This window comes from Aythya ferina, assembly GCF_964211825.1.
Source record: "Aythya ferina genome assembly, chromosome: 13".
Taxonomy (NCBI): Eukaryota; Metazoa; Chordata; class Aves; order Anseriformes; family Anatidae; genus Aythya; species Aythya ferina.
This window is the reverse complement of record NC_140311.1, coordinates 12,121,964-12,149,841: the sequence shown is the minus strand read 5'-3', so window position 1 is coordinate 12,149,841 and position 27,878 is coordinate 12,121,964. Positions and strand designations below refer to the sequence as shown.

General features: G+C 34.5%; 2 long non-coding RNA genes across 4 annotated transcripts in view; one reads left to right on the top strand and one right to left on the bottom strand.

The window, feature by feature from the left end:
- The window catches only part of LOC311444191, a 433,978-nt gene that overhangs the window by 32,078 nt on the left and 374,022 nt on the right, over positions 1 to 27,878 (top strand). The gene's annotated exons all lie outside the window — the stretch shown is intronic.
- Positions 1,429 to 27,878, bottom strand: LOC311444196. 3 transcript variants are annotated; one of them, XR_014697710.1, is made up of 7 exons: positions 27,744 to 27,878; positions 24,471 to 24,595; positions 23,778 to 23,887; positions 4,895 to 5,061; positions 4,188 to 4,313; positions 2,335 to 2,385; positions 1,429 to 1,573 (listed from the first exon to the last, which is right to left on the bottom strand). It is a non-coding gene; the product is annotated as an uncharacterized lncRNA (long non-coding RNA). The 3 variants fall into 3 exon arrangements; XR_014697711.1 differs by having other exon boundaries at positions 23,778 to 23,819; XR_014697712.1 differs by lacking the exon at positions 1,429 to 1,573 and having other exon boundaries at positions 1,654 to 3,106; positions 4,184 to 4,313; positions 23,778 to 23,819.

Here is a 27,878-nt window from a genome sequence, read left to right as displayed (position 1 = left end):
AAAAAAACAAACAAACAAAAAACTCCACTTCTCATCATGAGCAATGTTTGGCCATGTCCCAGGAAGCAAGGCTTCAATATTTGTAGAGTTTGTTCAGGAGGACAGACATCTTAACAAGAGCCCCCACTCTCTTTCCCCTTCTTCACCTTTTATTGCTGAGTGTGATACCGTATGGTATGGAATATCCCTTTACTTGATTTAGGTCAGCTGCCCTGGTGATGTCCCCTGCCCACCCCGAGCCTGCTGGCTCTGGGGGGGCTTGGAGAGAGTCTTGGTACTGTGCCAGCACTGTTCAGCAAGAGACAACACTGGTATGATACCAGTGCTCTTCTAGCTCCAAGTGCAGAGCACAGCACTGTATGGGCCATTGCAGGGAACTTAACTCCATCCCCGCCAGACCCAGTACGTCATTGCAGCTCTTTTCTGAGGTGCAGGTAAATTCTGAATGAAGGTTCATTTATGATGTGCTTCATGAGCTCGAATCTGCAAACATGGTAGGTTGCATTGTTTGCAAGATGCACTCTATGTAGAGGATGTGATCAGAAAGGCTTTAATGAAGAAAGAAGCTTTTAGGTCCTTGACATAACTTTTAAGTGGGCCAGAGTTGTGCTCCCTGCTTTCAGACAGGAGACACAATGTCTTCCAAGCACTGAGATTGCAAGAGATAGAAAAAATGGAACAGTTGTAAAGGACAAGGAAACTGGGCAAGACAGTTGTGGTCATGCTGGACCTATTTCTCGAAAAGATACCTGAACACATCATCTTTATCTCTCTTTGCATTTCCCACCTTGCTTTCCACGTATTTTCTTTCTTCAGACAATGAAATATATCAGTGAACTGTTCTTTATGACAAACCTGATTGTTAAAATCAGGAATTCGGTAGAAATGTAGTTTTGGTGATCTCTGTGCTGTCACAAGGCTTAGTAGATAAAATAAAATAAATAGTACTACTACTACTAATAAATAATAATAATACTTTAAAAGAAAGTTGATTTATTTCAAAGTGTTCTCTGGTTTCTTTAAATGTTTTTCACTTTTATTGATCTCTTTACAAGACCCATTCAAAAAACTTTAATTGAAATTAAGCCCGACTAATGTAGGGATTTCAACCTGTGTATTGCACACATCCAGCCATTCCTAAGTGCCAAGCTGTGAAATGAAGCTGTCTCTTCTTTTTCTGCCTTTTTGTAGGAGTCTCAAATTTAAAAATTAGTTTGAATAGAAACCTGAAACTGTTCCAACTTTTCTTGGAGTGAAAGAAAGCTTAAAGGGTTTCAATCAGGCTAACGTTTATGAGATTAGATCATGGTTAACTAGACTTCTATAAATGATTGCTGTACTTAATTACTTTGCAGATAAGTGAAGATCTGGGGAGACAGGAACCGACACAGCGTGTTTTCAAACCTAAATTTTTTATTTTTTTTTCAAATAAAAACAAAACAACAACTTGCATCTAGAGACAGAGGGGGAAATACTTCATTTCAAAGAAAGCCATCTGGTTTTTCTTTTTGGAAGGAACTTACATGACTGCAAACTCCTCTTATAAAACTTAACAAGGAAGTGGAATCTTGCTCTAAAAAAAAAAAAAATAAAACTTAAAATTAAACAAAAAAAATCCAAACTCTGAAACATCTTAAAGTGTGTGTGTGAAAATACCAAGTGGTTTCAACAAATATTTTATTACATAATATGATCACCTTTTACACTATTTTACATAATGCCCAAATTATTTCTCTCTGCTGTATCAGTGGAGACAAAGGCTCTGAAGAGTGCCTACATTCATAGCCTGATGTGTGGGCAGAAGAAAAGCATGTAATTTATTGTGTCAGGGTATGAACTAGCAGTGATAGAAGAAATAAGTTAATTGTATTTATTTCTGCGTCTCTCTTCAGAGGCACTGATGAACACACACGAATACTACTTTTAAATATTTAGATGTGCAGAATGCATCTTACTTTCTAGGTATGATGCCTAAAAGGACTCAGGAGACCTAATCTGTTTCTTGGAGTATGTCACTTGTATAAAGTGAATTTTCTCAGAGATTTATTATTTTGACAATATAATTCCATAAGATAAATTGTAAGTAAGAATTAATAACAGATTTTAATTGTTGTAAATTGCTCTGCACAACACAAAACCAGCATAAGTTGAATTTGGGGATGTGAATTATTAGTGATCTCCATGATACAGATGACTTCCCTTATTAAGAAATATGTTTAGTTTGAGACATGGGGATTTTTTAACAATGAATTCAACAATTCAATAATACAGGCCATAATGTTGACATTTTATTAAAAAACAAAAACAAACAAACAATATATATATATATTTTACCTTAGATTTTGCAGAATTCAGTTCTTTCTTGATGGAACAAGCAATACTTTTCTGGGTTGTACGTGACAATAAAAATTGGTCATTTATATATTTCTATCTCAAATTTTGTCAGATTAGTTGAATTTAATTTGAGCTATGCACAAAATATGTTTGTCTAATTTGCAATATGTTTGAAAACTAAAAGTCTATTTCTGCCCTGAAAATTATTTATTGTAATTAATGAAAGTGATAGCATTTAGTTTGTCTTCCTTAAGGTATGTTTCAGCCCTTGTTTTTAAAAGAAATGTCTCAGCATTTTATTTTTATTTTTTTAAACTGAGCAGAAAGTACACAAGTTTTTAAGAGAAATTATATGCATATGTAGGGACAAGAATTTAAAAGAAATTTGTTCTACAACTTCTGCTGTTACTTCTTTTTTGTACCTCTGTCAAAATTGGCAGTATGTCTCACTTGTATAATGTGGCATACAACTGGATACCAATGTTTTGACTAATGGATCTTGATATGTATATAGTAAATGAAGTATTCAAATGTATTATGCCTATACTGATGTGAAACTCAGCTGAGATTTTGATCGTGTCCTTGCTGACACTGGGTAACTTTTTTTTTGTTTGTTTTTTTTGTTGTTGTTTAGATGAATGCATAAGAAACACCAAAACTACAGTTTTTCCTCCATTCCCCTGTGTTTCTGCTTTAACACAAAGAACAAGTAGATGGTAACTGACTTAGCAAATATGGAAATCCAGCATACTTCAAAGCACTTGCTTGAAAGCTGAAAGAGGAAAAATCAATTAAGAAATTAGAAAGTTGCCATTTCTAGTACTCCATTGGCTTCTGCATTAATAAGATCTCGTTAAATAGAACTTATCAGCTGAACAAGGTGCAATTAAAATCAGCAAATTTCACAAATTACTTGTTAAGCCTGCAGTTTTCCAGTATGTCGTGTACCAACAGTTTAAGCATAGCAGAATGAAATAGTCAATATGTTAAGCACCAATGCATGTGACTGGGTAGATTGCTATTGATTTTGGTGGAGTTTAGGACAGGCTTTAGTAACCAAAAACAGCAGAATTGGTCAGCTGAAAATGAATGACAGTGTAAGACATACTTGCTCATTCACTTTGTGTTAGAGTAAAAAGAGGAAAAGATTAAAAAGCAGATACAACAATGCTTGGAATTCTTAGTATGTTGCTTTAATTCGGTGTAACATTCAAGTAAGGACAATGTGCTGTGTTTGAGTAGAATGAAGAGAATGATTAACTTTTAGTTCCACCAGTTAATGCAGTCATGTTTATTAGAAGAATATAGGATAATAATGAAGAGACTTAATTCTTAAGAGGGAAGTGAGAGGAATCACAAATCTGTAACTTTGATGTTATTAGCTAGAGAGCAGGTCTGCAGAAAGGGATCTTGGATGCAGGCTCGATGTGAGTCAGCAGAGTGCCCAGATAGCCAACGTGACAAACTACGTTTTGGGGTACAATAAACACAGCATAGCCAGCTGGCCAGACGAGGAGATTCTCCTGCTGTATTTAGCATTACTGCAGGTTCATACTGCACTATTGGGGAGGTTCATACTGGGTGTTAGGACAAATTTCTGTACTGAGAGGGGGGTCAAACACTGGACCTGGCTTCCTAGAGAAGTGGTTGATCCCTCTTTGTGTTCAAGAGGCATTTAGATAATGCCCTTAAGAATATACTTCTGGTTAGCCCTGGAGTGGCCAGGCAGTTGGACTTCTGATGATCTTTTTTAGGTCCTTTCCAATTGAACTTTCTATCCTATTCTATCCTATTCTATCCTATTCTTATAGTGTTAAAATTTATTTTAGAGATGTAATTTAGCACATACTAACCAATTCAATGCCTGATTTTTGTTGCTGTCTTCTGGGTTTTTCCTTATGTAAGGAATTGTTCACTAGTTAGCTGGAACTGCAGGCATCTGGTCCAGGACTTCGTGCTCCTTTTTGGGTGCTGTGGAACTAAAATAATACATATTAGAGAACTTACCTTCTGAGACACTAAATCCTTCATTGGATCTAGCTTATGGGTTCACTGTAAGATAGAGAAAATTAGGTACAACAGACAAAGGGAGAAAAGATACTGAGGGTGATAAGCAGTAGCTGGGCATTTCTACTCATTTATTAGGTGTGTTGCTTGAGGTTGGCATAGTCAGAATTTTTCTGTTGTATTGACAGATTCCTTTTTGTATTTTGAAACATGATCAAAAGCTGAAAATTTATCTGAAGAAAGAATATAAAGGAAAGTTGGATCTATAAGTTTACTTTGGCTCTTTCTTGGTTTTGTCAGTGCATGATTTGACATTCAGCTGGATGTTTAACATCTTTGTTGTAGGTTTATTTAACAGTTAATTCTAGACTGTCTTCAAATCTAATGAAAGTGAAGACTTTTTTTTTTTTTCAAGTAATGCTTACTTTTTAATCCATATTGTTTGCTAATTACTTTAATTCTCCTTGCTGAGAACACAATTGGAAATGCTATTCCCACCCTACCTCATTGTGTTGTGTGTTTTATATATATAAACATATACAAAGATCATTACTGTTAGACACTACTGTTCCAGCACTGTGGGGAAAATGAGTCTTTCAGCTCTCTTTTCATGGCAGCTGTTATTCAGCACCAAATGTGAATGTGCTCTTGAGAATGAGGTCTCTTCCATCCTCTTTGAATGTCTTGTTTTCTTTCATCTTCAGAAATGTACATGGAGATCTGTATATAATAAAAGCAGTATGTCAAAAACTATGTGAACAGTAACACATTAATTTTGAATTTCAGAATTTATATTGTTTGACTTTGAATTAATTACATGGTAACTATTGAGTACAAAATAGGTTTTAGTGTAATTTTAAAAACAATTTAGAGTTATGATATGTACTTACAATATTAGATTATTTAAAACCCTTGTTTTGTCAGGAACCAGTTATCTTTTTAAAAAATAAACAGACAAAACCCAGTATGCTATGAGTTTAGCTACCTTAAGTACATAATACATGGCTAATCTTATTTGTCTAAATGGAAATACTTTTACAGTTATGAAGGTAGTTATACCTGCTTTAATGTCAGTCTGGGTTTTATGAACTCCAGGGAAATAGTGGGCTCCAGGTCTTTTCTGAGGCTGCTCTCGACTTCATTTTACTTCTCTAAGCTTTGCACATTGCCTAAGTGATGATGGTGAGGTTGCCGAAGGTTTTCTCCCCTCCGTTTCTCACTGAGTACAGCTTTGTGCTTTCTAGTTACTGATAGAATTGGTCATGTGTATTTCTTATGAAATTAAGGTCAATAAGAAAAATCAAGCTAGTGTATTAAGAAAAATTAGCAACATTTTTCCTACCTCTGTCAAACTAAATTTACCTGAAATATATTCTACCTTTACACCTCACTTATATATATATATATATATATATATATATATATATTTTTTTTTTGGGGGGGGGGGAGGGTTGATGTGGTTTACTGAGAAACAGAAGAATAAAGATTTAATTTGTTTCTTTTTACAAGCAAAGCTGCAGTTTGTGCTAATTAGAGCAGCTGGCTTACAGAGCCTGCCTTAAATCCCAGAAGAAATCAGGAAAAGAGGCTCATTTTAAGTATTTCTTAGTCTCCAAGGTTTTAAATTAAAACCTCGTTTGGTTAATGAGAAAGCTTACCAGTTCAGTTAATATCTGGCAGGAGCATTGACAGGGAATTCTTTGCTATTCGTATTTCATTCAGAGCATGGCCTTTTGATTTAGAAAATGTATCACAGTCTAATAAACTGTGACCAACAGTACTTTAAAATTTATTGGAGAAGGCAGAGGGCCCTGATAGGTGCCTGCACATAGAGGGAGGTGGAGTATGGAGAAGCTAGGGAAACAGTAAAAGAAGTGTTTGTTCTCCCAGGGGTCTTTTAGCAGAGATGACTTTCAACCAAAACGAAAAGTCTCCACTTTTGTTGGGAGATGTATTTGAGTGTCCTGTTTGATGCTAACACTAGGCCTGCTTTTAATCTGCATTATTTTGCAGCTTAGGTTCAAATCATAACTGATTTATATTTCTCTTTCTAATCTGTAGGTATTTTGTGGGCGGTTTGTTGAGTCTCAGTCAGTGAGACCTTAGTTATACTGTGTAATTAGAATCAATCCTGTATTCTGTAGAGCATGCAAAGAACGAGGTAGATTGCTGTTATGTAATATGAACATTTCTTTAACTCAGTTTGTATACAAATAGCCTATTTTCTATCTTTCCTAATGGTGTTTTTTAAATTCATTATTTATATCTCTAATATTTATTATCCGTTATTCTACTTTATTAATAGGAGCAACATTTCATCAATATAAGCAAAACACTCAAAAAAAAAAAAAAAAAGGACTTTGTAAATAACTTTCTGGTGATTGTAATCAGTATTCTATTGTTTTGCAGTTGTTTCAATAACTAATACACAGCTGTATTGATTGCAAAGTTTAAGCAGGCATAATTGCCTTTTAGGTTAATGAATTGTACCCACAGTGAGTTTGTGAGTGTGCACTGAGTGTTTGGAATGACTCTGAGCCAGTGGGCAGCTCACAGTGAAGCTGGTAATTTATTGCACAAAATCAGGTAATGTTCCTATTTCTGACTGAAAAATTAAGGAGGAGTAAGAAACTGTGGAGTTTGTGGAAGTCTTTCACATGTGGGATAGGGTATAAAATTTGGCAGTTTTTTTTCCTAGTTTTGTTCCCTTTAACCTTGAAGAAGAAGGATGGCTTCGTTAGATACTACTTGTAACAGTAGCATTATTGTTGTAAAAGCTGAGCTTGTTTTGGGTTTGTTTCTGGAACATACCATGAGGCACTGAATTCTTACTGAATCCTGAAGCCTACAAAGAAGTTCCAGTGGGCACTTCTGAAGAGTTAGCTATGTTAAGAAACTTCCAGGACCACCAAGCTTTCTGTCATGTTTGCCACTGGGTGATGTTTTCACTTCGTAAGGAAAATAAAGGGTAGTAATTATATGTTTTTCTATAATGCTTTTATGTTTGTCTTTTTTTTTTTTTTTTTTTTTTTTTTTGCAAGTATTTGGGAGTTTTACTAAAACTCCATTCTTATTAAAAAGAAAAACAAAGTTAATAGAAAGAACAAGATCTTTGTTCTTTCTGAAGTGGATCTTAAGTGGATTGCATGGTAAAACTTAGATATATGGATGTCTAAATACCTCCATCTGTTACCTTGGTGGTGTTACTTAATGTAAAGCTCACCATATATAAATGGGCCCATTTTCCTTTTGCTTCTGAATTTTGCAAAAGATAGCAAGGCTGAAAACCCCAAGTGAAGAGTTAATGTTAGTGAATGTTGGCTTAGGAATTAAAAAGTATCTCTAAACTGACCGGCAGGTAGCCACGAAAATATTTCACTCCGTATGTCCTCTTTTTACTTTGTATGCTTCTGCCTTTTTTTTTCATGTTTCAAATAATATTTTAACCTTTTTATATTTTAACTATATTGACTTTTGCTTCAGTTTAATAAGGCTTTCTATTAATTTTAAAAAAGTTTCCTTGGCCTTGAATTCTGATTGTGTAAGTATTGCTTGGTGATAAAAATTACGCTGTTATTGCTTCTGAGTTTTTATTTGAAACTTTTTATTATGAATAGCTTGATTGCAATGTAAACGTCTGGGTACTCATACTTGTCAACCTCAAACACTAGAAAACCTTTAATCTGCTGACAAAAACATGGGCTAAAAACAGCCTTTGAAATAGTGTGGAAAGAATTTATTCAACTAGTGAAAAGAAAAATGTCAGTTTGTCTTGAATCATGAAAGTGAAAATTAATGAGAGTTGCTACATATGTAAATGTATTGCTTCAGAGAATTGTGGTAAAGATCTGTTCTCTTAGCCTGCAAGAGGGAGAAAAAACACAAATCTTGTTTTAGTGAATCATTAGGGGAAGCATATCTAGTGGCTAGTAATGGGTAGAAGAGGAAAAACGCTTTAATGTTAGGGCCAAATTTACCTTCATCAGCTTAACTACATCAGTAAAATAAACTTACCTAGTAGCAGTGTTGTCAGTAATAAAATTACACAGATGCCTTAAGGAGAGAGCTGTGACTATACAACCTAAGAACCACTGTAGGCATTTGAGTATCAATTTCTTTTCCTAGTTAAAACTACAGTAATACTCGTAAAATCTTCTGTGGATTTTTGTCGTTGTTGTTTTGTTTTCTAATTGCTTGTAATTTTGTGGCTTTGATAATTGAGATCAAGATTGCATTTCAGTTGCAACCAAATGCTACGTTACCTGATAGCAAGATCATAGTTAGCTTAAAAGCAGCTTCAGAGTTTTGAAAAATCAAAATGTATTCTTAATTGCTTTAATCACCGACAGATTTTCCTAGAAGTAATCAGGGCTAATGTCAGAAAATATTCCAAATTAGTGTAAGGAAATCAAAGGCCAGAAGTCACAGCATGTGAGCTGGACTAGAATGAACCAATGATACTGCCACTCTGGGATGCAATATTAAAAACCCTATGGCAGTGGGTTGATCAGGTTGCACAGGTACTTACTGAGGGAAGTTGAACAAAACCTGAAAGCAATAGCACTGCTGCAGGAGTGTGTCAGTTTACCTTTCAGAAACAGATGTTGATACCTATGCTGCATTATATAACTATATTGATTCCACAGACAAGATATATTCTGTTCTCAAATGTAATCTAATTCTGTAATCTAAATCTCCGTAGTGGAAATCCATTGGGGGAAAAAAAAAAAAAAAAGAGCTAATATATGAGAAATAAACTCATCAGAGCTTTCAGAGAAATTAAAAATGTCAACTTCCTTGTATGAAAGCAGGACCTTGTGCTTGTGCTGTCCTTGCAGATCTGACCATGTTCTTTTCTTAAAACAATGTCTCTTTGTCTGAAATACTTGCATTCCATTGAATGCTAGGGAAGGCATTGCACACTTGTTTTTGATATTACAGGAAAGCCAAAGGAACAGAAGAATCCTTAAATACACTGAGGGATCTCAGTATGCAGTATGCCTAGAAGTACATAAAGATGCTTTTACTTTTAAATATTAAAGTATCTGTAATATTAATAACAGTTGTTACATCAAATTTTAGATATTGGCACATTACTTACTATAACAAAACTACTTATTGTAAATGCTTCCATTTAAATTAATATTTGGCTTCACTTTCTGAAAATGATGACAGACTGACAGTCCCCTTTCTTCTTTGGCCAAATGCAATATTTTTTTTCTTCACACAGTCTCATAAAGACCATAAAAATGATAGTATAAACAATATCAACACTTTCCCTGTGACCAAAGTTGCTTCTCAAAAACCTCTAAATATCTGTTTGCAATACTTGAAACATTCAGGCAGAAAACAAGCTTAAGAATTGTTCTGAGCTGTCAGTGGAATATTAGTTCTGAAATCTGATTGTGACAATTTGGCTGTCAGAGATGTCTATTTTACTGCTAATGCGTCTATTTTGGGCTTGTGGACAAGGCTTGCATAGGTTTTTTACTGTTTTACTCTTTTCTGACAGCTGACCGAACAACTGCAAGTCCATTAGGATCCAGGTTACCTGGATACCATTTGCATTCTTCTATAAATGACTAAAACATGTTTGAAAAATTACCGGAACAAAAGGCTATTCACTATTAAATTTCCTACGCCCTACATTATCAGTAATTGTGGCACTGTATTTAAACATAATTTTTTAATAAGCTGCTTCATCTCTCAGTTGCGTTTAGTTCCTGGGAAAGCGTATTGGAGACAGTTTTTTTTTTTTTCTTTTTCTTTTTTAAATCCTAATGAATGGTGCCTATCACAGTATTATCTGCTTTTTTATGCAATAGTCAATTCTACCAGGCTTCCTGCTTCAGCAAAACTGTAGCTGAAGATTTTTTCTGCCCAAAATACATTTATCTTTGCACATACGCTTGTTATGTTCAGATGCACTGTATCTGAGCTTAAAGTAACTTGCACAGAATGGGTGAAAAGCCATTATTCCTTAAGTATTCTCTATTAAAAGCAATTGCTTCTTGTGTGCACCTATTCCTGCTATGCCCTTGAATTCCATGGGGCTCCAGAATTTTTTGATTTGTATTACTTTAACTCTGGATTTAGCATTTGACTATTTTTTCCTCTAACTCTTCAGGGGGAGAGGTTTCCTAAAAGTAGATGTAATTCCCTCCTGTGCTTATCAAAACCCTTCACTAAAATTCCTTTTGGAAGGGACAAAAAATCTAGATTAGATCTGTGTTGAATATTGGAAAAGTCTGAAAATCTGGAATTCGAATTTGAAATGAGAATTCACTGTTTTAAAAAGCATAATAATTAACGGATATGAAATCATGAATGGATGGATCTTTTTTTTTTTTTCCCCAGTATGCAAAGAAAAGCATTTGAAATTGAAAACCACCACCTGGACCACTTCACAAGCAATCCAGTGTTAAATGAAGCATATATTCAAAATTCTACTACAAAATTGTTGTGCAGCATTTTGACACACAATACTATTAATGTTAAAAATTCCTGAGTTTCTCTCTCTCTCTCTCTCTCTCTCCCTCTCTCTCTCTCTCTCTCTCTCTCTCTCTCTCTCTCTCTCTCTCTATATATATATATATATATATGAGTGAAATACTGTTGGCATATGAATTCGAAAGAATCATCTAGTATTGTGCTTCAGGTTATAATCTACTAACCAGCTGAGGTCCAGGAAAAAAAATTTTCCATGTTACAGAGTGATGATAATTTTTATAGCCTCGTTATATTTGAAATATTCAGTGTAGTTGTGTTAATTATAGAACTGGAACAAGATGAGATGCTGGGATAATGCATAATTAAAGTTCTTAATGTTTTCAAGATTCACATGTGTGGAAAAGGTAAACACCAACTGTGTTTTGTCAGAAGTGTAAAATTAAGGAACTTGATTGCTCTGAATATGCAGAACTGTACAGGTCAACAACACTTATGACCAAATGTAAGCAAGTGTGGAAGGTGCATGCCAGTGTTGAATTAAATTGAAAATGTATTTATGACTTTCAGTCTCTGAAATAAGCTTTATGTAAGGTTAACACTAAGCATTCTGCATCATAGGCTTAAGTGCTGTAAGGAACCAAAGACAAAACTTTAATAAATTAGCACAAAATTGGCCTGGTTAAGTTTTTTAGTTTTTTTTTTTCAAGCTTTTGTTAGACATAAAAGCAAACAGAGGTTTACCAGGACGTGTAAAGAAACCTTTTATCAGATTCCTGCCAGAGGCAGGACAGTGATCAAATACAACAGATTTGTATTTTTGTCAAACAAAGCTATAAGGTTGTGAATTATTAGAAAGTGATTACAGAAAAGCAATGAAAGAAGTAGGTGAAAATAACCTGGTTTCCACCAGTTGAAGTCTCTCAAATTTGAGAGTTGTTATTACTAGAATATTGTGCACACAGGGAAACTACTGGTAGTAAAACATGAGCTTCTAAAGTGAAAGATACTATGAAGGTACTTTAATTTATGATTAATGTGGTGCAAGTGCATGCAAAGTCTTTCAGACTACTTCTGCAGAGCTAGTGATCTATAGAAGACAGTGAATTTAATCTTGGAAAAGCTGTACGCTTTTCATTCATTCATTGGACTTAGAGATCGATGCCTGTTCATAGATACCATCACAATCTTTTTTATTTAATTTTGTGATAAAGAATTAAGCTTATATCAGCTGATGGAAGGAATCTCACATTGGAAAGTATTTCTTCTAAAGGTTGGATTTAGTGTGATTGTTTTGTAGTTGTAGGAGAAAACACACAGGAAATGCCATTTAATTTATTCCAGGAGGATTTCAGACTTAAGTATTTAGAGATCTCTGCTTGTGTAGTGTTCCTGTGTTTCTATCTGTCTAAGAGTAGGCAGTGGATATTGGCAAAATGTAAAGCTTGCAACTTTAAATGTTGGAGCTTCATTTTAAAATCAGAAGTTAAAACGAAAAAGGGGTAGAAGTTCAAAATGCTATGATACTTTATCCCTGTAAGTCCTCATTCAATGCTTGTAAGGCAGAGGCCATCATATGCACAATAATATTATTCAGTGGCCTTTAAATATACACACATAGTCATTGCAGGTGCTGGTTGTATCTCAGGCTCAAATTTTAAAGGGGGTTGGATTTGGTACTAAAAAGCATCAAGCAGTTGATTTTTGTGGCGTGTAAATGGAGACATTTCTCAAAGGTAGCCCATAACTGGGAAGCTGCATAACAAGGATTCCACAGTCATCAGTTGAAGAATTAAAATGAGGCTTTGTCCTTGGGATGCTGGTATGACTCAAGACAGAGCATCAGAAATTGAGGCAGAGATGACATTTAGATTCACAGAATCTGTAAAAGTCACATACATTTTAAGTACCTGGGAAATTCCGTAATAACCTTGCAAACTAAGGGTCACCTTAGTGAGTTTTTAACAGGTCCTATATCATCTTTTCAACATGTGTTGTCATGAAAGCAGTACTCGAATGACACTTTGAACACTCAGCTCTACTGAGTGTTGCTTTTCTTAATCGAAACCTGGAAGAACTGTACTGAAAAAAAGAAAAAAAAAAAAGAGCTGGTTAAGTAATGAACACCACTTAGGGACCTCTAGGAAAATTTAAACTATCATGGTTTTCAGACACTTTAATATTAGACAGAAAACTCAAGTGTCCTTTTATGCTCTTGTGCTTGGTTTCTCTCTTTCCCTACAGATCTACATCTCTACCTTATTTCAGTTCTGTCAGCATTTTGTGTCAGTAGAAAGACATTATACACCTAAAAAAAAAAAAAAAAAAAATAGTGCGATGATGCTACTTTCATTTCTAGTCATTGTGTGGAGAAAAAACCTCATGAACCAAACTGTTTTTTTTTTTTTTCTTTTTTGTCCTTGAGATCTAAATCCTGTGCTAGCTTGGAAATACATATTTATGATTTCTCGGAAATTCTGTATGACTCAAACTCTAGGGCAGAAATAAAATTGAAAAAAATTATTATAGCATTGATTGAATATCAGTAAAAATCTAATAGAATAACCTGTATCTTTTAAAGAGGAAATGGAGAAAAATTACTCTAATAGGCCAATATGACAGCTAATTTTTAATGATTTTGTTCAATTTAAATAATGTTTAATTTAAATTTCTTTCATTTTGGTGCTTTGTGCTTCTCTAACTGCAAGGCATCACTGAAAGCATCTTCTTTTGTGACTTTCTTATGGTGCTGTCAGTAAAGTGGCTGTTGTGGAACTTTAAAATGTGTTGTAGTTGTTACTATGTAGGAGGATTTATTGAAGTGGATGTGAACGGGATATCAAATTTATTGCAAAATTCCTCATTAAGAGGGTAACAAAGCTAATGATCCCTATTGACTCGGGTTTATTTCAAATGCCTAATTGAGTACTTAGATAATAAATCATTTCTATAATTTAACAGAATTCTTGTAATTTGAAGAACTTAGTGTTAGATATGTTTTTGTTTGTATATAGACTTCAAATGTTATGAGTATATTAGGTGAAGATAAGTAGTTGGTAAGTTATCTATGATGTTTGGAGCTCCTTAATAAAGGAACATTATAATAGATTAAATATGAAGTGAAAAAGGTTTTTCAGTCTGACTATGCTAAAAAGCTGTTAATTTCTTGAACAATGTAGTGTATTTTATTACCTTTGGTAACATAAGGGAGAACAGCTTTTTTTTTTTTTTTCTTCCCCAAAACCCTTCAGTAATTTATTTGGATTACTGTTCTAAAGAATCAATTTCAAGGCTTTTGAAATTATCTTGTTGTCCTGCCTTGATGTTTTGTTGAAAGAGGTAGGGAGCTACCTACTTGAAGATGAGGGTAGAAACTTGCAAAACTAAAAGAAAAGAAGATAAGACACCTGACCAGCACACATTCTCATCCTGAATGGTTTTCCTTCATGTCAGGAGAGAGGAACTTTGAATAGACTGGATGAGCAGAGCCTGGTGAAGCCAAACAGAACACTTTTTATGATGTTAAACGGCTTTGCATCTATCAGTTGTCTCTATATGGTCTTTTGCTTCTTATAAATCAATAAATATGTTGCTCTGGCATATATTCAAACGTTACCCTTAACGTAGTTGCTTTTTCATTGAACAGTCTGTTTACAGCAGATCAGAAAATTGTTAAACTTTATAACCTCGCTTTAGGATGTTAATTTGCATCAATAGGACCCAATTTTGTAAATATAATAGATCTTCAAAATTAAACTTGATCTCCTTAAGCTCTACTTCTTGATTTCGTAATAGTTAACCTGAGTCTCTGTAGAGATTAGTGTGCCTTTTGTACTGTTTCGGTACAAATGAATTGCAAATGAAATGAGGATTTAATTAGAAGAGAACAGCCAAGCATGCTGACTATACTGAAGCCTGGGAGAGGGATATTTAGTTTTATGTAACTCTTCATAACAGAGTTCATCATGTGATGTGCAGGTAAAATAAATCTGAATAAAGAATGCTGTATTCTAGATCAGTTTCTGTCTGTGAAAAGTGTAGAAAGTGAATGTGTTACTTTGCTTTGTTATACAAAGTTGTAGTATTTGCCCAAGTTCTATGTGGTGGTGTTTTTGTTTCTGTTTTTGTTACACAAAAGTAAGCTGCCTGAAGTGCTGCCTGAAGCCTATGATGTTGCTTGAGCACAAGAAAAACTCAGAGCTGCAAATGTGGTTAAGACAACTACCTGCTTCTTCCTACTTCAGCTCTCAAAAATAACTGGTAAAGAACTTGCACTTTTGCATCATTTCTGACCTTTGCAAATTTTGTTTTGAATTTTTTGCACATGTACAATCATGATGCATTAATTGCATCAAAATATAAAATAATTACTTTTCCTCCAGGCAGCTTGTTAATTGTTCGGAAAACAGCCATTTTCTCTTAATTTTGAAGTAAAGTCAAAAAAAAGACACAACTTTAATATGCTTGGTTTAGGAGTATTTGTTCTTGGTAGGAATATAATCTTGCTAGTTATATTTAAAAAAAAATAACATTTTTTTTCCCTTAATTCTGAACTAGCACATCATTCAAGGTAAGCTCATCTTCTCCTCATCTTCTTTCCCCTCCCCCCCACTTTTATTATTTTTTAATTTCTAATTTCACCCGTTGTTAGGGTAAAAAAGGTGTTATTATGAAAAACTGGGTCAGAGTTAGGCATACATGTGGAGCTCTACTCTTTCCAAATTTTTGTGATTGCCCTCAAATGCAGAACAGAACTATGAGGGAGTAAACCAGAGATGACTGTTGAGCCAGATGAGTGTTTACAGTTGGTAGCACTGCTACTTACTACTTTACCTTTCCATGCCAGACAGATTGGTAGTATAAAAAAGCATAAGTGTTATGCTTACTGTTGTCAATTAAACTGAGTTGATGCTATCAATTTTTGATGTGAATCCCAAATCTTAGCAATATGAGAAGTTGAGCTGCAGGTGGGAATATATTCCTTCTTCTGTGTAATTAAATATGTCTGATTTTAGAAAACTAAAATAGGAAATCCTACATAATGCTGAAAGCAAAATGCTACCAACCTGAAGTTTCAAGTAAATCAAAATTTCTGGTTATTGTAATGTAAACTTTAGTTCGTTTTTGTGACTTCATCTTGACTGTTAATTTCTACATTCAGTGCATGATAACAAGCTTCACATAAATGTTCTGTCCTTGGTTTGAAGTGACTTCGTGTATTGGAATATTTTTTGAAGAGAGTGTTGTTAATATTTCCAAAAACTGATGGATGGGATTACAAGCAAATTTTGTGGGACTATCTAGAAGTTATCTAATTATTTTGGCATTCATAGTTGTTGAAACATTATAGTTCCTTCTCTTTAGTAATTTCACTGAAAAGGAACATTTGTGGTAAGAAAATTAAATCTTTATCTATTCTCTTGAAATAATTTGTCACTGAAAAAAATGGGGGAAGGGGAACAGGCTGGGGATAATATTTTGTAAAGGTTAATCTATGGATATTTTTTTTCTATAGAAGGGTGAAATTATACTTGATATAGCACATTCTCTGGGATCAATCTGACCCTATCTTTTCAAGTTCATAGATATTAAATCTTGGTGTTACATAAGCAATGCTGTAGTACAAAGAATTGCCAGTACCATGAACAGAGAAACTCTTTGTTGATGCAGTTTATTAAAGCTAATCCAACCTGACACCACCTTGTGTCATATTTAATTACTCTCAGGTCTAGCAGCAATTGTGAGTGAAGCCCCTAGGTTAAAATTCAGAACAATTTATTTTTTTGTTGTTGCAAATAAATTCTGAGAGATTTTGTAGGATTTCAGAATGTTTGTAGTTGAGCAGAACATCAAAGATTGTGTACATGAATGTACTTAGATCTTGGATGTGCCTTAGATGTGGATGTAGTCTGGGCTGGGGAGAGTAAGGGGGTGGGGCATGCATGCAAAGGAAGAGTAACTGGCAACCTGCAGAATTTCAGACCTGAGAGTCCAAAATAAAATATCTCCAACTTTGTGTGGAATCTGTGTCACTAAATTATACTCAAGGGGAAATGTTATCTCCAAAGCACTTTTTTCCCATCTTTAAAATTGGGTCTGGCAGGAGAGGAAGATTCTGTTCAGGACTGGAGATATGGACAGTCTAGTTCCTAGAACTTCATTAAATATGTTATAACATGAGGATAAATTTTAGTTGATTACCCACAAAGCTAGCAAAGCTCTGCTTTAATTAAGGTAGAGGTTAGGCTTCCTTTACATTTTGTTTTACTTTAAAAAGCTAACATGAAAAGTGTGGCTATGTAAGATGCTAGTTTTGAGCAGTTGAGGGGGGTTTACTTTCCATTCGTTCAAAGTGCTTAATTCATATTTAGACTGTTATTTATTTATGCGATATTTTTAATTGCGGGCAGATGAGCATTCAGTTCACAGCTCAGTCCCTTCTGGAGCTACTGCTTCAGTAGCACATGTAAGCAAAGGCCAAAGAAATTCTTCACTATGGGGATGGTGAGGCAGTGGAACAGGTTGCCCAGAGAAGATGCCCCATCCCTGGAAAAATTCAAGGCCAGACTATATGGGGCTTTGAACACCCTGGTCTGGTGGGAGGTGTCCCTGTCCATGGCAGGGGATTAGAACCAGATTGTCTTTAAGGTTCACTCCAACCCAAAATACTCTAGCACTCCTCTAGCAATCAGAAGAAAAGCAGACAACTATTACAGATGAAACTTAGATCCAAATTAACTGCGGGGTTAGAAATTCAGAGCTTGGTTTTGTGGAACGTTTCTGTCTCTGCAATGGGAATTAAAACTAAACTTGTTTAGAAACAGAAGTACAATGGAAAAAAAAATATAGTTCTGAATTTGTCCAGAAAAAAGAGATTTTGTACTAAAACATGATTACTACTTCAGTTTTTATCAATTATGTTGCTTTGGTTTTTATATGAATTAGCATCAGCTTCACTAAAGAATCTTGCTCTTAATGGTAAACAATAGGATATATTTAACTTACTATTCAACAACTATTCATGTTTTGCAGTATCTCCCAGAAGCTGAAATGTGAAATGCCTTTAGTGGAGATGTAAAGGAATAAAAAAAAAAAAACAAAGGATACTGTAGAACAGTCTTGCAGTTGTAGAGTATGTGAGAACTAGAGTTAGGGTGGAGTTAGTGCAAGATTCAGACAGTCCTGATTCTTCTATATCCTGTGGCTAGTTATGGGAAATGCTAGCCCTAGAAAACATGCATTTATTTTTTTTTCTCTGATGAAGTGACTGTTTTTTATCACTGTCTGATTTAAAACATACCAACATAACCAGTTTGAGGCAAGATTTTGGCTTTTATATGTATATAAAACCTTTGTTTTGTTTTTCTTTATTGGTGTTTCTGAAAAATATTGAAATATACACGAATAACTTCTGAGATAGGCCAAACTAGCTTCACTTTGATGTAAGATTTTCCCTTAAGAACAATAATCAGACGACTCATGTATACATATTCATTGAAACAATCTGAATATGTAGTTCCTCTGTGGATCGTCTGTGCTTTAATATTATCCAACGCTCACAGCTTTGCATCAGAAAAGCAGAGATTTGTCTCCACATCAGCCCACACGTTTTCTTATATTGCAGGTGGTGGAGAGGTTGATGGGTTGATGTTTCTTTGTTAAACAGCATTTTCCAAACAAACAAACAAAAAAAAGACATCTCAAGACTGACTGAATGTTGAACAGAGCTTGTGGTGACAAAATATTAGAATAAGGTGATGCCATATGGCAAGTCAAGAGTTCCATTTTGTTTTACCTTTACATCTATGGATTGTACAATGAAAATGATTGGTTAAAGCATGAAGAAAATTCAACTCACTTTTTTGTTTGTTGGAAAATTTGGGAATTTCTGTCTTATGCTACATATGTGAAAGAAGGATGTCTGAAATTGATTCTACTTATTTCTTAAATTAGGCATCATCAGAGAGACAAAAAGCAGACAGGCAGCAGTAGTAGTTTATACAGTTCATGACTTCAAAGTTCCAGATTCCATTCAATTTTGTCTTTTTTTTTTTTTTTTTTTTTTTGTCATAGCCTGTTGTTCAGGTTATCAAGAAGTTTGCCAACATCTGCACTGAATTACTTGATTGTTACAGTACAATACAACTGTACTGATTGTGACTATTTCTATTCAAATCAGAGGTGTTTTAGTTAGAGGTAGTAAATATTGCCATTATTAAACCATTATTAAAGTCAGTCACTATCTCTTTCCAAGCTTTGGAGTGGCATGGCAGTTTGTTACCTTTTGTATATTAGTAGAGTCAGCAAATGCTTATTTTCTCCAGTGGTGGTTTATAAACTCCTTGAAACTGTTCCCTTGATGAATTACACCTACCAAAGGAAAAATAGAGCCTGTTGTACAGTGATCCTCCAGAATATTGATCTGCTGTCCTGTGTACTGTGTGTTCTTTTTAAATTGGCCTGGTTCTCTGCTTGCAATGTGCAGTTCCCCTGGAATGTGTCAATTTGTATGACCACCAAATTTATCCATTATAGTTATCCACTTTGTGTGTGGACTAGAGGCATTTCTGATAGTTAAGAAAGTATCTGTAGAGCCATGTTATGCAGAATATGTTTTGGAAATAGTATCTGTGTGCATGAGATACATAATCATCATTGCATTAAAAGTCTAGGGTTAAATGAAAAGAAATCTCTTCCTGTGGGATTCAAAATTGCATTGAAGTTGAGTCTTGAAATATGTATCAGTAAATAAAATATATATCGGTAAATACTGTGCATGATTTTTCAAGGGATCAGTACTGAGAATTTGTGACGAATTGTAAATTTGTAATGAATGTTATTTTTAATTGAGTCTCCATGATTATTCCTATAGCTCTGTGTGCCATAGGAATGAATGTAAATTGAGGTAGTATCTCATTTATGCAATACTAAGAATGCAAACCCTCCAAATGAGTTCAAATTATTTTTACTATAGACACAGAAAAAAATGCATTCAGTAGTTTCATTATCAGTATTTGAGTAAGTATTAGAAATAATTTTGTTTCCAGATTAGACCTATGGAGATGAACAAGGCTCAAAATGAAGGAATATATCTCATTATATTTAAAATGAATTTCTTTAACTTCTGTAAGGTCAAGCAAGATAAAATGCCTGAGTAAATTTAGTCTTAGATTTATCAAGGCCAATAAAATTAGTATTCTTTACATTATAATGTTATTACAGCCAAAATTTAAATAGTTATCTTAAATGTATTATGACTGCTGTATCTGTTAGATGAAATACATTAATTTTAAGTGCCAACAGTTTGAGATCGTATGGACACTTCTAGCAAAGAAAAAGAGGATTCTAAAATTGCATTTATTATAGACTTGATAGCGGAAAGTGTAAATTAATTTTTTTGATCTGAAACAATAATAATTACAAAATTCTCCATTTTTATTCACCAAGACCAATCACTTTCTCTTCTTGGAACTTGTGGAAATAGAGGATTATCTCTAATCAAAGATGAGCTCTCTTTATAACAGGGTTGTAACTAGAATTTATCCTGCTCACTGGATGCCTTTGAAATTGCATTTTTAGTATGCTTAGTTTGTTCTGTTATGTCCAGTGATATATTTGATAGGTTTTCCTCTCTAAAAGTTTTATTTGGAGATCATGTATATTTATTTGCAGGATAAGGAAGGACTGAAATAAAACTGAATTCCCAAGTAGTCCAACATTAAAAAATGTACTGTCCTTGGGCACAGCTTTGGTGTTTTTTAATACATTTTATAAATTTTATTTCTTAAAAGAGTAGCTCATGTCATTGATAAATTCATATATTATCAATGATAATAGGTAAGATTGGTAGATGTTTTGACTCTTATTTTAAGTGCACCGTTGCTGCAGACCCAGAACCTGGAATAATAATGTACCTGAACTGCCCAGACTTTAGAAATTTGGGCATAAATTGCTTTGTGGAGGTTCAGGATCCTGCCTAACTTGCAGACAACATACAGGAGTGAGATGACTTTTTTTTTTTTTTTTTTTCTTTCCATACTTTCTCTGCCACATCTTATGTGATAATTTCCTGTCACGTTATGTCCCCTCTTATCTGATGTTGCAAACTTCAGGTAAGCAGTAAAGGTAAAATAGAATGTCTCTTCTGTAGTAATGTCATCTTTTTCATAGAACCACAGAATATCCTGAGTTGGAAGAGACCCAGAAGGATCATTCAGTCCAGCTCTTGGCTCACACAGGACCACCCCAAAATCAGACCCTATGTCTGAGAGCATTGTCCAAACAATTCCTGACCTCCAGCAGGCTCAGTGCTGTGACCACTCCCTGGGGAGTCTGGTCCAGTGCCTGGCCACCCTCTCGGTGAAGGTTTCCTAACACCCAGAGTGACCCTCCCCTGTCCCAGCTCCGTGTAGTTCCCTCAGGTCCTATCACTGCCCCAGGGAGCAGAGCTCAGCACCTGCCTCTCCACTCCCCTTGTGAGGGAGCTGCAGGTTGCTGTTGAGGTCACCCTGCTATAATTTGGTCCCATGTTAAATCAGTAACGGAAATGTATTTTTTTATTTAATATTTTTTTTTTTTTGTATCTTTTCAACTTCCTACTTGGATTACTATCTCAAAGACTTCATAAGCTTTCTGTTCTGTTCATCAGCTACCTAGAGCAGTGTGTCCCATGGCTCTTAATGACTATGGCTCCTAAACAGTATGGCAATGAAAATAAGTATTAGTATTATTTTACCACTACCAATACACATTACTTAAGACAAGCAGTACTGTAACCTGATTAGTATCTATTAGGATTACTTTGGACATGAAGAGCTATACTGAATGGTAGCTCTTTGTACAGTCAGCCTTTTAATCCTCTCTCTGAGGCAGAAGACTGTTCAGAGAAAGGTTTGTAATAGGTCCAGAGTGCATTTGTTTTCTTAGCAGCAAAATAATCTCACTTCATTTAACAAAATGTTTTTTCTCCAGAATGTATTTAGCTGTCCTCACTTACTAAATGGAAATAATACATGTTAATTATGGTTAGTGGGTGCAGTGCATTTCCTATCTGATGGCTTTGTCAAAAGCCATGTTTTCTCTTTGGTATTTTAAAATAATGTTTTGACGACAATAGCTTATTTTCTGTAAAATGTAATGAGTGAGATAATAGCTAAACATTCGTTCTGCTTTACTAAGGAGTACCTTAGGGCTCTTTTTGATACTTTGCTACTGTGGATTTTTTCCTATGCTTAATAAAAAGTATAACACTTAATAAGCTGACCCTTTCTTAACAATACTCTGTGATAATATATTAATTATGTACATGGCATTGTCTCAAGTGTCGTATAAACACCCTAGCAGACTGGTAATTTATCAAGTGTTTCTGCTCAAGCAAAGCCTTGGAATTTTTAATGACCAGCAATTGTCTGAGTAACATGGAATTGAGTAGTAAAGCTCCTGACGTCTCCACTGGGATCAGTGTTTTACTCAGATGACATTATTTTCATACTTTACTGAAGAAAGTGGCTGAGCTGTAAATGTGTGCTAGTATAACTTTACTTGAACCAATCCTATGGGATCTAGATGTTAAATTATTAGGCCATAAGGACAAGGTGCTCCTTATTTTGCTGGTTTTAAAGTAGTCCTTGAGTAGGACTTCCTCACGCTATTGCAATGCGAGTAATAGGCCAAACAACCATAGCACTGAAGCGATGGTCATGTTGTTAGAGAAAAATGTTACTTGTACAACTCCTTTTCCCCAGCCAATAGCTTCTACTTAGGGGAGCTGATAACTTCATCTTCGTTATTTAAAATTTCCCTTGCTAATTATTATTATTATTTTAGCCCATTGCTTTTGACTTAAAGCCCAGGTACTACTGGTATGTACTACTATAGTACTACTGATTTATAGCCTTGTTAAGGTTTTGAGTATTTGTAAATGTTTTGTATTCTACATTTAACCATTGAAAGATTTTTAAATGTGATGAATTGAAAGATAGGACAAAAAATCAATTTAATTTTGATTCATGGGCTGAGATTCTATGGAGACCATAGAGTCTAAGAAATAAAACTCTTACAAAGTGCACCAGTTCTAATATTCACTGATTAAAAGAGTTTGCATTCTCATGTCTTGAAAAACTGTTGTACGTTCTTCCTTCAGGTATTACATCCAAAGTGCCCCCTGCGGTTCATTTATGTGTTCTAAAACATCCCTCCCTTGTTTTTTCCCACATCTTTCCTAGTCCTAACTTTGCCCATGTTAAAGCACTTCAGCACCTTCACAGATTCCAGATAGAGCTTGATTGTTTTCTTCAAAATGCTTTGCCAGTAATAAAGAACTTGAAAGAGTGACAGGGTTTGATAAAGAGAACTCATCTGGGATCTTGCAGGTGTTGATTGACAGTCAGTACAATAGTTTCTATATCTGGTGTGAAGATATATAGAAACTGTACCACTTGTGTTATTACAACGCACTTGTATGTAGGTTGTTACTGTCATAGACCCTGGATTTATATTACTGAATTTTGCAGAAGGTGAAGGCCAAGTAAAAAGAAAATAAAAAAATCTTTCAGTAAATAAGAGCTTAGTAATGTTTAACAAAGAGATATAGTCCAAGCAGGAAAAAACTAATATATCTTAAGTTTGTAATGTTGCTTTCCAGTTGCTATATTACAGTATATCCTCAGTACAGTATATATGGTACATTTTTGGTGGATTTGGGGCAGGGGGAGAAAAGGGTAGTTCTTAACCACCTGATGACTGAGATGGTGGAATAGGAGTCATGAATGCAAAAACCATAACCTTCTATTAGTAGTTTGATAGATCCCAGTTTGTTTGGGGGGCAGTAGGGGGAGATATTTTTGTTACTGTCTTTCAACAAGAAAGAATTCAAGATTAGGGAGAAACGATGGGGAGGGAAGCAACACCCTGCTGGTGTTTTGGAGCAAATGTTTGTAAGGGCGTGCCAGTAACAAGGACTTTGAGTTATGTTTTACTGTTCATCTTACCTTTGTCATGTGCTGTGTCCTTCCTTAAGCTGCAGCCCAAGTCTGATGGGTGAGACAGAAGGTGCAAGTTTTTGAGATAATATTAAGGAAGAACAAAGGAGAAGACAAGTCTGAAAAATATATGCAGTAGTACACAGAGATTTACAGTGGACTATTACATGTGGTCTTTTCCAAGACATTAATTAGTTCTTTCCAGATATAAATAAAATTCTTGCCTTCTATTAAATGTAGAATACTATCAAATCAATTAATTCTCTTTAAATGTGCTTAAACTTAGTAAGGATCTAAGTGAGAAGACAGGTTTATCAGTGAAACATTTTTGTGTCTATTGGCATTCACATAAGATTTTCTTTAACTGAAACGGCTTACTGGTGTTCAAATAGAATTTCAAGTAGTACTTAAAATTGTTGTATTAACAAGTTTACCAGTTTTAAACAGTTTTTTTTTTTTTTTTTTTTTTTTTTTTTTTTTTTCTGGTGAGCATCTGTGTCTGTTGCAAATGTAATAGACTCAGGGCTTTAATAATGCAAATTAAAATTTCCAGTAAGAGAAATGCCAATATAGACCAAGAATTAATTCTGAATCCAAAGGGATTAATCCAAAGCTATTAATTAGTTACATCTAGCAGAAGCACTTCAGTAGTCCCCTTTTAGTTATTTTGATACTTGGTCTGAAATAACAAAGGAAGCTGACCTTTCCTGTGTTGTGCATCGATTGCACTTGCTAGAATCTTCATCTCTAACTGAAGAAGTTGTATTTTGCTTTCTTTATTCTTCCTGCTGCACTGTCACCTTCTTTGCGTAAACTTCAGAGGTCAGCTATATAAGAGAGAAGCAGAAGCAGCCTGTGGTATTTTAACTGAATCTGGCAAGAATGGGGAAATCAACAAACAAACAAAACAACCTTTCTTTAGTAGAATGCTTTCCTGTGTGAACCAAAGGCAAGTCTTTGGTCATAAGTCGGGGCAGAAACCAGTTGAAGTCTTCATTTTTTCTTTAGACTGACACTGTTGGGGCTTTGATATTCTGTCTTTTTTTGTGTGTTTTTATATTGGATTCACTAGAGTTCATATTATAAGACCTATGAAAATTGTTCCACAATGATTTTAAGTACAGAATTAATTCTTCTTTATAAACAATGAGAAGAATGAACAACTTCATATAGTTCTTACAGAAACATACGAAGATATTTGTCTTGGTTGGTTAGGAGTGAAAAGAAGGGAAGGAAAGCTTATTTTTTTTTTTTTTTATTTATTTCCTCGATATTTTGAAAATGAATATATATATATATTCATATACTATAGATATTTTGTGTGAAACTAGTATGGATATCATAAGTACGTTACCTAGAGACAAAATAGAAATAACTGCTATGGTTACAGACTACTTCAGTGAAAAAGCAACAGGTACTGACAAGTACTTTAAGAGTATCTTCAAAGTAGTAGTAGTATATTTTTACACATTTCAAATAAGGCTAAATAATTAAAACAGTATCTCCAAATCTATCTGGCTTTGGTATAAAAGGGGTTAGGTTTTAAGATTTAGTCCTTCTTCAGTTTGTTTTCCTTTCTCTGATAGTGGATCTTGTTGTTTTGGTGGGGATTTTTTGGTCTGCTCCCATGTCCTGGATGAAGTATGTGGCTGCTTGGGTGTAATAGTGCTTCTAGGTAGATTTAAACAGCCTGAGAAATCCTACCTTGCCTATCATGAAATGCTTTTGTGTAAGAGTCAAGTTATGTGAGGAGATAAACAGACTATATAACAGTACAAAAATTACTGCTTTAGGTAAAATGCACCCTGCTCATAACTGAGTAAGCCCTCCTGTATATGCTAATGCTGGTTTGTTATAAATGGTAATTAAAGACAATTTGGTTTACTGCTTGTAGCCACGAGCACCTGGGAGACTGACTAATCCCATCCATATGCTGGGGACATTCCAGCTGGTATTCTTGCCTCACAATGTGGAAATTTTTTATTTGAGAGTTAATCTGTATTTTTCCAGGCATTTAAAGATGCCCTTTTCTGCCGCCATATTGGGAACTGGAACAGAATATAAATGCTTTGGACCTCTACCTAGCATGTAGATTCAAGTAACTAGAGGTAGCATGGATTGTGCCATCTGTTGACAATTTTTATTTATTTATTTTTCATGTATAGCATATCTGAAAACATAACCAGGAGCATTCAGGTCAGTAACAAGTCTCACTGTTGAACACCTTTTTTTCCCTTCTGGAAATATATTTCCCTGGGAGAGTATTCATTCTGAAGACTTCAAGTGGTCCATTTAACAAATCATGCAAGAACTGACACAGCATTTTAGCTTTTCTTTAATGTTTGAGCTGTCTAGGAATTTCCTTTATTTAAAAGTTTTTTGCTAACACAACCAGGTTTATTGTATATTCAAGAGAAGTGTCTCTTAACATTATATATGGCCTTTCTTGTCATAATGGAAACTATGCAAATTAGTGTTTTAACAACTATTTTCTCTCAAAAGCTTTTGTAGTCAGCCTATATAGAGATCATTTGCAGCATCTGTTTTGGAAATTTGGGACTAGTCTTTCTTCCTTACATATTGTAAAGTATTCTTGAATTTGGGAGGTTGTAGTGTGAAAAGGGAATGAAAAATTAGGGGCTTAAAGTGGAAACAACAGGATGTGTATGATAGTCCATACACGATCCAAGTGCAAGTGCAACAGTTATGCAAAATATTATCACTCTTCTCAAGTTTGTTGCATTATATTTGAATTTGCATGTTTTTTCCTGAGAGATAAAATTGGAATTTATTCTTTTAAGAAAGCAAAATTAGTTATAAAAAAAAACAATAATTCAAAATGAACCCATGACTGTTACAGACCCCAAAATGAATGCTACCTCTGTAACAATTTCATGTGAATTCTTCTTACAGACAGCAGAGAGCAGCAGTGTGATGACGTGAATCAGAACAAATGATGTTAAGGAATACTTAAAATAACTTAAAAGCTAAGTACTTAAAATCAAACAAATTGACAACAACAAAAACAAAAAAATCAGTTGTTGCTTTTATCTGGTATAAATTTAATGAGACTTCTGGGAAAAAGAATGAAAAGGCTAAAAGAAAAAAAAAGACATTTAACAATAAAATAGCCATTATGGAAATAATTGTCAAAATGGATGTTTACATACAGTAAAAAATATAAAAGTTTAAAGCAGAGGGTGGGTAACTGAGTGCCTTAGGAAAATTGATAGATTAGTGTCTGAACCGCAAGTAGAACTGTCAAAAATGATGATACAGAGTAATTAAGAGCAGAATACAAATACTAGCTCACAGACTATGTTTAAAGAATAATTCTACTTGAATGCATACTGAACAGTCTCAAATTTGATGAATTCAGTTTAATGTTCAGAAATCACTTATTACATCTGCCAGTAACTTACAAATCATTATTCTTGTTCGTATGAGAAGTTCATAGGTACAGATCAAACTACATTAAAATATACAGCGTACCAGATGTCATGTAAAATGTGAAATATTTTTTCTGAGGGTTTGAAAATAGTTTTTCAAGTCTTTCACTTCCTCATTTGGTATCTCCTTAAAGCAAAACCAGTTAACAATTTTGATTTTCATCAGTAACTCTTTTACCCACCATTATTTTCCGTCGTAAAAGCAGGATGTAGACTTTTGTGGATAATGAGCAGATATAAATACCTATGAGTCAGATAAATTATGCTGTATCCCTTCATTCCAGAAAAAACTGCTACAATGAGGGACGTGAGTAGATGCTGTTGCCTCGGTGATTGCTCATTTGAGTCTAGATCACGACAGGTCTGCATTTCTCACTTCTCTAAGATGTTTGCATTTGTGTATGCAATTCGTAGGGATAAAGCTAAAAATTGAATGCAATCAAATAAAACAGTATTTGTGCAATGTGTCAGAAATGGCTTATATTTTACAGGCAGTACGAATAAGAGATTACACAGGAATACTTACCTTACAGATGGATAAAGGAAATCTTAAGAAATATTTCCATAGCATACAGGACACCAGTATAACCATCTCTCTGTAGGGCTAATCAAAGTTACATAGAACTAAACTTAGAGGCATGGAATTTCTAATCTGCCTTGC